The sequence below is a fragment of the Macrobrachium nipponense genome, chromosome 32 (genome assembly GCF_015104395.2).
Source record: "Macrobrachium nipponense isolate FS-2020 chromosome 32, ASM1510439v2, whole genome shotgun sequence".
Taxonomy (NCBI): Eukaryota; Metazoa; Arthropoda; class Malacostraca; order Decapoda; family Palaemonidae; genus Macrobrachium; species Macrobrachium nipponense.
In genome coordinates, this window is record NC_061094.1 from 67,530,434 (window position 1) to 67,542,749 (window position 12,316).

At 35.3% G+C, this 12,316-nt stretch overlaps 1 protein-coding gene across 4 annotated transcripts in view; it reads right to left on the reverse strand.

Moving 5' to 3' along the window:
• The window catches only part of LOC135207564 (uncharacterized), a 34,019-nt gene that overhangs the window by 10,631 nt on the left and 11,072 nt on the right, over nt 1–12,316 (reverse strand). For 2 of the 4 annotated variants that reach the window (XR_010312992.1, XM_064239395.1), the window contains exon 1: nt 9,212–9,648. The exons of the other annotated variants lie outside the window; for them this stretch is intronic. The gene's annotated coding sequence lies outside the window, so the exon portion shown is untranslated. Of the gene's footprint in view, nt 1–9,211; nt 9,649–12,316 lie in introns of those variants that run through there. 4 annotated transcript variants of the gene reach the window in all.

Consider the following 12,316-nt stretch of genomic DNA (forward strand, 5'->3'; position numbering starts at 1 on the left):
GTATGAAGCTGGTGTGCACGTCAGTGGTACCCTTCGGTTGGTGCGTGGGGCCCCGATTTCCCTCAAGAGGTACGCTAGTCATCCGCAACACCTGGCAAGAGGAGAGACAGAGTGGCGGCGGAAGGGCGCTGTCTTCGTCATCTGTTGGAAGGGTGTCCGACTCGTCCCCATGATTACGACGAGTCATGAACCCATCCAAGAAGAGATCGTACAGCGGAAGAAGACACGTCGACAGGGCCGAGTTGTGTTTGAGGAGTTTCGTATCGAGCGGCCTACCGTCATTGGGCACTACAACAGGCACATGGGAGGAGTTGATCTCTTTGATCAGCTCATCCAGTATTATCCCTTCGCCAGGAGAACCAGAAGGTGGACCCAGAAGCTCCTCAAATACATCCTTCAGTTGGCCCTCCAAAATGCCTACATACTGTACTGTGGGTACCGCGGTGACAATCTTCCGAGGTTGTCCCACATACAGTTCCTAGAGGTAGCCGGGAATGCCCTCATCAACTTTGATCCCGATGAGTGGCCTTCCATAACTGACCCCCTGCCCCGAGCTGCAGATCTGCCCCTAGCGGAAAGGGCAGATAGGAGGGCCAACTTCGGTCGACCTGCCGCCGCCCCTGCTGCCGCCGCCCCTGCTGACGACGCCCTGAGCTAACGCCGCCCCTGCGCCACCGCCCCCCTGCTGCCACCGCCCCTGCTGACGACGCCCCTGCTGCCACCGCCCCTGCTGACGACGCCCCTGCTGACAACGCCCCTCTTGCTGCCGGCCCCGCCATCACCGCTTCTCGTCGGGTAGTGGACCCTGTGTGTCGGCTGCAGCCAGGGGATCACATACTGGAGGCCTTAGAAGGACGAAAGCAGAAACGGTGCCGAGTGTGCCATATGAATGGCAGAAGGAGAGACACCCGGTTCTTCTGTCGTCTCTGCAAAGTTGCTCTTTGCAGGATAGGGGACTGTGACCGTAAGTACCACACTAAGGTCACGTATTGGAGCGCGCCCCCTAAACCAACATCGGAGGGCGCACGGGGCGCGCCGGGTCATCAGCAGTAGGGCGCACGTCTCCCTCCTCCACCTGTACCTCGTCATGTCGAGAGGAAAAAAATGCAAGACTCTTCAATGGAGAGGGAGAAAAGCAAGAATAGACGAGAGTCAGGATTACGAGTGAGTATTCTGCATTTATTTTATATTTATTTTTATATTTATTACAAGTTTTTATATATCCGTATCTGTGCATGATAAAATAATAATAAGGCATTTCATTGTATGCGAAAAGAAAAGTGTTACCTGCATTCCTTTTATTTATGTATTGGTACCAGAATCGAAAAATGTAATATATATTTTATATATTTAAAATATATATATACATACATATATATATATATATATATATATATATATATATATATATATATATATATATAATATATATATAAATATATATATTATATATATATATATATATAATATATATATATATATATATATATATATTATATATATTGGTATTTTGGGTAAGCAAATTACATAACAGTCTGGTAATATTCAATCATTTATCTTCACTTTAAAACAAATTGCAAGTCTCTAGAACAATATTTAGATTTATGGCGAATTTTTGAAAAAAAACTATTATATTCCGTCCGCGCGCCGATTCTCGGCCGAAAATCTCCGAAAAGCGTAGGTCACATTCTCCTAATATTTGTGCCTTTTCATATTAGGCTTTTCATAGAGTTTTATATATGGAAATGTGCGCAAAAACATGCACAATATAACGAAAAATATTTGAAGGTTGTAGCATCTCTCATTTTTGAAATATTTGCATAAAAAGTACGATAAATAGGAAAAAAACTACGAGCGGTCAACTTTGACTCAACCGAAATGGTCGAAAAACGCATTTGTAACATAATAATCTTACAGTATAGTAATATTCAATCATTTATCTTCACTTTAAAACAAATTGCAAGTCTCTAGAACAATATTTAGATTTATGGTGAAGTTTTGAAAAAACTATTTTATTCCGTCCGCGCGCCGATTCTCGGCCGAAAATCTCCGAAATGCGTAGGTCACATTCTCCTAACATTTGTGCCTTTTCATATTAGGCTTTTCATAGAGTTTTATATATGAAAATGTGCGCAAAAACATGCACAATATAACAAAAAATATTTGAAGGTTGTAGTATTTCTCATTTTTGAAATATTTGCATAAAAAGTACGATAAATAGGAAAAAAAACTACGATCGGTCAACTTTGACTCAACCGAAATGGTCGAAAAACGCATTTGTAACATAATAATCTTACAGTCTAGTAATATTCAATCATTTATCTTAACTTTAAAACAAATTGCAAGTCTCTAGAACAATATTTAGATTTATGGTGAAGTTTTGAAAAAAACTATTTTATTCCGTCCGCGCGCCGATTCTCGGCCGAAAATCTCCGAAATGCGTAGGTCACGTTCTCCTAATATTTGTGCCTTTTCATATTAGGCTTTTCATAGAGTTTTATATATGAAAATGTGCGAAAAAAAAATGCACATATAAACAAAAAAAATATTGGAAGGTTTGTAGCATCTCTCATATTTGAAATATTTGCATAAAAAGTACGATAAATAGGAAAAAAAAACTACGATCGGTCAAATTTGACTCAACCGAAATGGTCGAAAAAAACGCATTTGCACATAATCTTACAGTCTAGTAATATTCAATCATTTATCTTCACTTTAAAACAAATTGCAAGTCTCTAGAACAATATTTAGATTTATGGTGAAGTTTTGAAAAAATAAAACTATTTTATTCCGTCCGTGCGCCGATTCTCGGCCGAAAATCTCCGAAATGCGTAGGTCACATTCTCCTAATATTTGTGCCTTTTCATATTAGGCTTTTCATAGAGTTTTATATATGAAAATGTGCGCAAAAACATACACAATATAAAAAGAAATATTTGAAGGTTGTAGCATCTCTCATTTTTGAAATATTTGCATAAAAAGTACGATAAATAGGAAAAAAACTACGATCGGTCAACTTTGACTCAACCGAAATGGTCGAAAAACGCATTTGTAACATAATAATCTTACAGTCTAGTAATATTCAATCATTTATCTTCACTTTAAAACAAATTGCAAGTCTCTAGAACAATATTTAGATTTATGGTGAATTTTTGAAAAAACTATTTTATTCCGTCCGCGCTCATATTCTCGGCCGAAAATCTCCGAAATGCGCAGGTCACATTCTCCTAATATTTGTGCCTTTTCATATTAGGCTTTTCATAGAGTTTTATATATGAAAATGTGCGCAAAAACATGCACAATATAACAGAAAATATTTGAAGGTTGTAGCATTTCTCATTTTTGAAATATTTGCATATAAAAAAAAAATTTATAAAAAAAAATTCGACATTTGGTCAACTTTAACTCGTCCGAAATGGTCAAAAACTGCATTTGTAAGCTAAAAATCTTACAGTATCGTAATATTCTATAATTTATCTTCACTTTAAAACAAATTCCAAGTCTCTATAACAATATTTCGATTTATGGTGAATTTAAAAAAAAAAATATTTTTTTACGTCCGCGCGTTACGAATTCATGCATCATTTTGTGATAATATTTTCTCTGTGTTGCTTTTATCGTTTTACAATGTGTTATATATCAAAATGATCGTAATTTAGTGCACATTACAACGAAAAAAAAAGTAACTTGTTACCTTTAAGCGTTTTGCGCACAGCACGATTTGAATACAATTATATATGAAATTTCGTTTTTGCGCTATCATATATCGCATTATTTATATATGATAATGATAATTTTTTTCATTTCTGATGGTTGCATACTAAACTTCAGGCAATGTACAAAAAAAAGGAGCCAACCAAAAAATTGAAACTTCTTAATCTTGAAAACTAAGCGCGCTGTGATTTTTTGAAAAAAATATTTTTTCCGCTTCCGCGCTCACTCCGAAACCCCTCCGGCACATGGGAGAACATTTTTTATTTACCGCTCCGGCGTTTAAGGGGTATGCACACACAAGTAAAAACATACATATAAATATAGTGAGTAAACAAGCCTCAATGCGGTCTCCAGCTTACTCGGGACACGTGTAAGCTGTCCCCCCTGATGCATAAGTTGCAAACATTATATTTCTAACTTAACGTGAAACGGTCTCCGTAATTAATACTCATAATTGATACTACTCATACTAAGAACAAGGATCAAATAAAAAGGACATAACTTGAACGCGTTCTTATATTCTCAGTTATAAGCGGAAACGCAAAATGATTGAACAGAAATGTATTCCATAAATTAAGTACATCAAATAAATTAAAGCGTGCTAAAAATCTATTGAAAATTAGACCATTATTTCATCTACGACAGTAAAAAAATATGCTATATTTTATTAGAACTAATTTTTCTTTACTGTTTAACATGCATATTATTTATTTTTTTACATTTCCATTCTAATAGATAAATCATTAATATCCTATACCTCTAACTCAACGCATAACTCCTCTTTCAGACCTATTTAGGCTCTAACGTGGACCTATCCCGAGTAAGCGAAAATTAGGCAGCGATAAAACTAATTATTTTTCTAGGCCCCTGTGCTATAAATGAAAACAATTACCTGTCTGACAAAAAAAAAAAAAAAAAAAAAAAAAAAAAACATATAAAGTGGATAATGGAACTATGTTCAATATACACATATCCGTGTACCCACCCCCCATCTCCCCCCCCTACAAAAATACATTACTATGTCTTATTGCAATGGCTGGCATAAACAGAGTAACGTAGACAATATATAGTTTTGAATGGTGCAATAATGCATACCTGCCTTACCTTATTTTCGACAAATGAATGCAGATAATTTTGGTTATTTGGCGTCCTTCAACAAACTGTGATTTATTACAGACAACAAAATGAGTGTCTTCGCTTGAAAATTAAATTTATGCTGTCTGATCACGAACATATTTCGATAAGGAAGTTCTCAACAAATAATCTTAATGATTTTACATTCCATGCAAAAAAGCTTTTATCGATACCATTAATTTAGAAATAATTCGAAATTCCCGAAAAGTGAACTAGTGAATTAGGCTTCTACTATATCATTTGTTAAGTGAGCATGACAATAAGACGAAATTGCGTTGTATGGCATAAATAAATATGGAAAACTCTGCAATTCATTGAGCTTTTCCCTACTTGCTTTCAGCGTGCTGACGTAAAAAGCAGGAAAGCACAGGCAAACAAAAGCAACGTGAATGTGTTCAGTTTAAGTTATTGAAAGAAATATTAACATTTGGTTTTTTAAAAGGAAAATATGAACCACCAGAAAACAAAAATCGCTGTAAGAAAAATACCATAAGCCAACCATGGAAATGTTGAACGTATGGGCTGCTCGTTTGGAAGCAGCTTTTACAACCAATCGTAAACGTCTTCAGTGACTAACGAATCGCAAGGTACAAGGTAAAACATTATTATGAACTTAAATGTTACCCAGATGGGTACTAGTTATAGTACTGATAGCCTTTCCAGGAAGTGATTTTCAGTGCATTTAGTTTATTCATGCTTCAGGGCAATCTTGCAAAAGTCGTAGTATACCATTATTGAGACCTTGGACGGAAGCCAGTGTAGTGCTGGGTAAAACTTAATGGGGATCAAATATTCAAAGGGACTGGGTTAACTTTCAAGGTAATGCGGTTATGAGAATCAATATGATGTCTTAAAAGTAGTTGTGCAATATCTTAAACTACAATTCTCCAATTTCGTTATTAAAGCAAAATGAATACCCTTGAAAAAAGTTATAGTTCATACAAGAAACAAGGAAAGCAAGTTGAGATAGAGCCAGTGGGTCGCTTAGGAAATAGAGAAATAAACCAAAAAGAATACTGTATTTAACAAGTTTAAGAAAGAAAGACACTAGCACGCCACCTCACACTTTTACGTAATCTTTTTAGAATCAATGTCTTTCTTTCTCTTTCACACCTTTACCTTTATCGTTATCTGTCACACTCCCACCATGCATAGTTGCCTGCTGTGTAGCTTGCGCCTCCCTAGATTTCTCTAGGGAGTTCAACACTTCCATTTTATTTTACAGTCGTGAATGGAATACAAGTTATTCGTTCATGTGCTTTTATATTTCAGATCATAATTTTTTTTTTCTATTTCATGCGAATTCATTTACAATTAGTTTTGAAGCTTGCATAATAATGTGAATAATTTTGAGTATACAAAATTATAGAACGTGATTGCTTTGATGTACTGAATTTAAATCCTTTCAGTTTCGTTTTGATTTTAATTCAGATAGCAGTGCCTCACCATTCGTTGATTATTAACAGTTTTCACTGTCTCGCGACTAAACATTATATAGAAGGAAACACGTAAAAAGTAAATGCATAAAAAGTATACATGAATATTTACGGTATATGTAATTAAAAGTACAGTAAGAGAAATTGAATATATTCCAAATTAAAACAGATAAATAAAGGGACTCTTCATTTAATAATAGAAAATCTTCTTGAACAATTATTCATGAATTATAAATAGTATATTGCCCAATAACTCCCCGGAAAGAAATGTCCTTCATGGATGAATCTTGTGAAAAATTTTTTCATCGAAAAGTCGAAATTTGGGAATAACCAAAAATCGAATCAGCAGGCGGACGTTTTGCCACGTAATGGATGTTTGTGAGACAGTCCATACTGCAGTGAGACTCATTCTAGTGCTGTCAAACGAATACTATAACCTCATGGTCACTTATAAATTTCCGTTCATCGTTAAATAATTTTTGTAATAGTTTGATCGTTTTACGGTTACGAAGCCAGGTGTTTGTCTAAGTTGAGCATTTGTAACAGACTTACTGCAACCTGAATTCCGACTGGCTGAAGGAACCCAGAAACCTCGACATATCACCTTTTGCTGGAATTTTATTTTGTAAAGAAAGTCCTGTAATTTGGCAGTTCTTCTAACGGTTAGTGTTTTCTTTTTTAAGGACATGCTAGTGATTATTCTTATCGCCTTTCAGAACTTAAGAAGGTGATAGAACCTGGGGTTTTGATCACCTGTTATTTGATTGGACTTTAGAAGTGAGGAGAGGTATGTCATTTTACTTTCTATTGTCTGGCAGAACTACAAAAGACGGAAGATCATGTTTTCTTTTTAATTCCTTGTGGCCTCTTAGATCTTGAGAAATTTTGAGGATTTTTTATTTTGTTGAGTAAGATGACACTCTAAAAGATATGGAATTCATATATTTATTTTCCATTGACTAAGAAACCTTCTAAAGTAGGAGAGGCTTTTTCCTATTGCCCTGTTATTATTTGAGCCTCATATATACCATTCTGGTGTTTTGTTTCAATGAAGTCTTTACCGTATACAGGCCAAAAGCTTTGTTCACAATGAAAGAAAATTGAAAGTGGTTTATCTTTCCTTCAAAAGACATTAAGAGTCCATGCACTTGGCATTTCTCGTATGTGCACAGGAAAGAAAAAGCTGGCAGAACAACGATTAGATTATGGCAATAATTCCGTATGGGCCATAAAGCTGATTTACGTCCAACGTTTAATATTTCTGGAAGTTGTTGCGATCGTTTCTCCAATTCCAGAATTTTACAGGAAAATCACTTCCCCAGAGACTAATACAACACAAACGGTCAGTTAGGTATGGACAACAGAACTCAGCTATTTTCAACCATATAAATGAACATAACCATAGAATAAACTGGAATTTGTCACGTATAATTTATAGCAGCAACTGCCGGTACAAGAGTCAAATGATGGAATCGGCCTTAATAAAAGAGAGGCAGGTAATGAACATCTCAAAAGGAGCGTGGATTTCAGATGTGATCGACGAAGTTTTCATTCAACCAACGCTGAAGAAGATTAAAGGAAGATTATCAGCGGGGGTGACCTAAATTGGCTTACCTGTGGAAGGATCTCTTGGTATAAATACCACCTTTTCTGTAAACCTTTCTCATTCATATACCTGAAGAGAGAGACAGCAGTCTCTGAAATATAGTACTTTTCTCTCTATATTTTGGTGTTTTTATGGCTCCTCATTATTAGATGGAATTCTGTAACAGAACATTTTAACCAGAACATATATATATCTATATATATATATATATATATATATATATATATATATATATATATATATATATATATAGTTACGAAGTGCCAAGTATCTGGTTACCATGCATCAAACATTACCTCACAAAAAGCCAGACACCTGAACCCTCATAACATGTTTAAACGACTGAATACTCTAAAGGCAACAGTGATCCATTAACACTTACCAGTATTGCAGAAAATCAGACTAAGTTCATCAAAACAGGTGTGAGGTAATCTTGTAAGTAATTAAATTAATCGAAGGGCATCACTCCATCAACAACTTTAAAACTCTAAGTATTTCCCTGATTTCAGAAGTCTAAGTACTTCCCTGGTTCTAAGTCACTTCAAATAAATTGAAGGAAAGCAAATCAATTACCACTCTATGTTTCTACCTAACATAAATATAATCATAATTAAATATAATTATACTGGTGTAAGATAAAGAAAACACTTATAAAAATTTTAAATACAAAAATTTATTATTAAATTCAAAATTTATAAGTGAAATTCACAATATCAGGGAAAATTACTGTTACTTGAAAACAAAGTAAAGTTTAATTAATTCTTGAATCAAATTAAGTAAAATTAAATCAAAATTAATTTTTCACAAAATTCAAGAAAATTAATTCAATTGAAATTCAAAAGTGTTAGGCAATAACTGAAAATTTGAAATTAATTCACAAGTGCTAAACAATAATAAGTCTTGAAAAGAATTCTAAGTAAATGCAAATTAATTCACAAGTGTTAAATCTAATTAAATGTGCAATGATTAAGCAATGAAAATAACTAAGTCAATTAAATTGTGAATGCAAATGAAAATATAAAACAAAAAGACACACTTCAATAAGAAAATGAATAAGTGCACAAACAATGGAACAGACACAAACACAAAAAATATCAGCAATGTGTAAAAGTGTAAATCTTTTCCACTCAAAAACACTGTAACCAACAGTTTTTACCATACTTTCACAACCATCGGTTATTAGTTAACCACAGTTCCTATCAATTATTAGTTAAACACAATTCCTAACCGTTATTAGTTATTAGTTAAACACAGTTCCTAACCGTTATTAGTTATTAGTTAACCGTTATTAGTTGCAACTAATAAAAATATAACACTTTACCTTGGTATACCAATTTCTTTCTCTCTTGCTGCAGCTTGTATATTACACTTTCACAAAAACCAGGCGCCGTTACGAAATGTTTGTTCAGATTCCACAAAAGAAACTAAATAGTACTAAGTAAACTCTAAGAAATATCAAATATGAAATTCTCACAAGTTACGAGTGACCAATGTACGTTACGTTAATATAATCTCGATGTCGAGGGAGAGAGAGAGAGAGAGAGAGAGAGAGAGAGAGAGAGAGAGAGAGAGAGAGAGGGAGATCTAACTGCCTCAAGGTTCTATGATCGAATGAAATCTCTTCCTTTACGGAAACGGGAGAGAGCAGATGTCAAAACGTTCTTGGCACGAAAGCTTCTCGAAAGTTCTGAAATCTGATGCAATCTCACATACAAAATGTGCAATACCCACGTGGGACTTGACAAATATATACGCGTACGAGTCGAGTCTGTTAAAAAAAAAAAAAAGACGAAAGACACGTACCCGACCAAAACGGAGGCTGAGCTGTGACAATTAAGATTGACATGTTTTGACAACAACGAAGAAGTCGAGCTCGCTCGCTATCACACGTGTTGAAAGAAAAGTTAAACATTCGTAGCTTCCAAAAGACAAAGATCTCTCTCTTTTTACGTTATATATATATTCTTTTATAACACGTAATGCAAAATCTGAACACACATTTAAAACATCCTATTCTAAGCTATCTAGGAATCTGAATAAATGTTGCATAATCTTACATGACATTTCAAAGACGGGAAACATGCATTTTGAAAGAAGTAATATATAATATACCTCCCCCCAGAAGATTTTTTATCACGGTGTTGAATCCAACGATTCGCAACGAGATAAATAATCAGCAACTACATTGTTTTTGCCACTAATGTGCTGCACTCTTAAGTTATACTGTTGCAGACATAAAGACCACCTGGTCAGTCTTTGATTGTGATTTTTCATTTTCTGGATAAATGACAGTGGATTGTGATCAGACAATATTAAAATTTCTTCATTCCTAGGTCTATTCACATACACTTCAAATTTTTTCAATGCGGTGATTAAGGCTAAAGTTTCCTTCTCAATTGTCGAATATACTTTCTGATGTTTTTTTTCAGTTTTGTAGACACGAAGCAGACAGGATGGTAGATATTATTTTTCATCTTCTTGAAGTAGAACAGCTGCAACACCACAGTCTGACGCAACAACTTGTATCACAAATTTCTTGTCGAAGTCTGGATCTTGAAGTACTGGTCTTGAAGTTAAAATGGCTTTTACCTTCTCAAAGGATTCTTGACACTCTGGAGTCCAAATAAACTTGGCTTTGGGACTAGTTAAGTCTGTCAAGGGAGCTACTACGGCTGAGAAATTTGGGCAAAAACGACGATAGAATCCAGCCATCCACAAAAATCTCTGTAGCTGTTTCCGGTACTAGGTGGGGTAGCCTTACGGATACCTTCTACATTAGCATTTACTGGAGCAAGAAGGCCTTTCCCAACTTCAAACCCAAGATACTGTACAGTTGCCTTTCCAAACTCACTCTTCTCTAGGTTGACTGTTAATCCTGCTTCTTGTAGTTTCTTGAAAACTTTCCTCAGATGTTCTTCCCACGTTGTAGAGTAAATCACGATGTCATCTAGGTATACACCTACTCCTTCTATTGATCCTAGCAGTTGATCCATCACTCGTTGAAATGTTGCAGGTACATTCATCAGACCAAATGGCAGAACAGTATACTGATACAGTCCAAATGGAGTAATAAAAGCTGACAGCAACTTCGCATTCTCATCTAAGGGAATTGATAATATCCTTTCAACAAGTCTATCTTGGAAACAACTTGGCTTTGCCCAATATTATCAAGTAACTGATCTATGAGAGGCAAAGGATAATTATCAGCCACACTGATAGAATTCAGCCTCCTATAATCAGTACACATCCTAAATGAACCATCTGGTTTCTTCACTAACACACATGGAGAACTAAAGTGACTTGAACTGGGTTCTGCTAATCCATGTTGCAGCAAATAAAACTAAACAACTTCCTTCTTCAAAACATCTCGATGTAAACGGTGATAAGCGATAGGCTCTTTGCTTGAAAGGTTTTCCCATCTTCTTGAATCTTGATTTCATGCTTGGTCAGATCAGTACGTCTAGGCCACATCTGAAAAAATTTCTGAAAACTTCTAATTACGTCACTTAAGTCTTCACCTTGTTCAACACTCAGATGTTCCAGTTTATCCTCCAAATTTTCCCAAAATTGAAGAATTATTCATCTTGCTTGCAGCTCCCAATTCGTAGCCATCATCGTCTTCTGTAGATAAAGTTGTCTGGGTTACTAACACAGTTTCAGTTTTAGTTTCTGAGAAATAAGGTTTCAAGAGGTTCACATGTATCTTCCTTTGTCTTCTTCTTCTTTCTGGTGTTTCAATCACATAAGTTCTATCACTTAACTTCTGAATTATCTTGTAAGGACCTTGAAATTTATTAGTGAGGGGAAATCTCTTGACAGGTAAGAACACTAACACTTGTTGACCAACACTAAAACTTCTTAGCTTAGTCTTAGCATCAAATCTCCTTTCATTTTCTCTTGACTAATTTTTCAAGTTTTCTAAAGAGAATTTTCTAATCTCTTTCAACCTTTTCCTTAAATTCTTCACATACTATCCTTGGCTTTCCGCTTGATTTTCTTCCCAATTTCTGCAGAATCTTCAACGGTCCTCACTCTCTCCCAAAAAATCATCTCATTAGGTGAACATCCCATACTTTCTTGATAAGCACTCCTAACTTCAAACAACATTAATGGTAAACCAACATCCCATTCTCTTCCTGACTCAGAACAATACTTTGTCAGCATACTTTTCAATGTCTGGTGGAACACCTTTCCAAGGCACCATTGAGTTTCTGGATGATAGGCAGTGGATAACTGTTGTTTCACTCCTAAACAAATTATCACATCCTGGAATAACTTTGAAGTAAAGTTTGTTCCTCTGTCACTTTGTACTATTTCTGGTATTCCAAACTTTGAGAAAAACTCCACAAGTTTTTTAGCAACTATCTTGGCAGATATGTTTCTAACAGGGATTGCTTCTGGATACCTTGTCACAGGACACATTAAT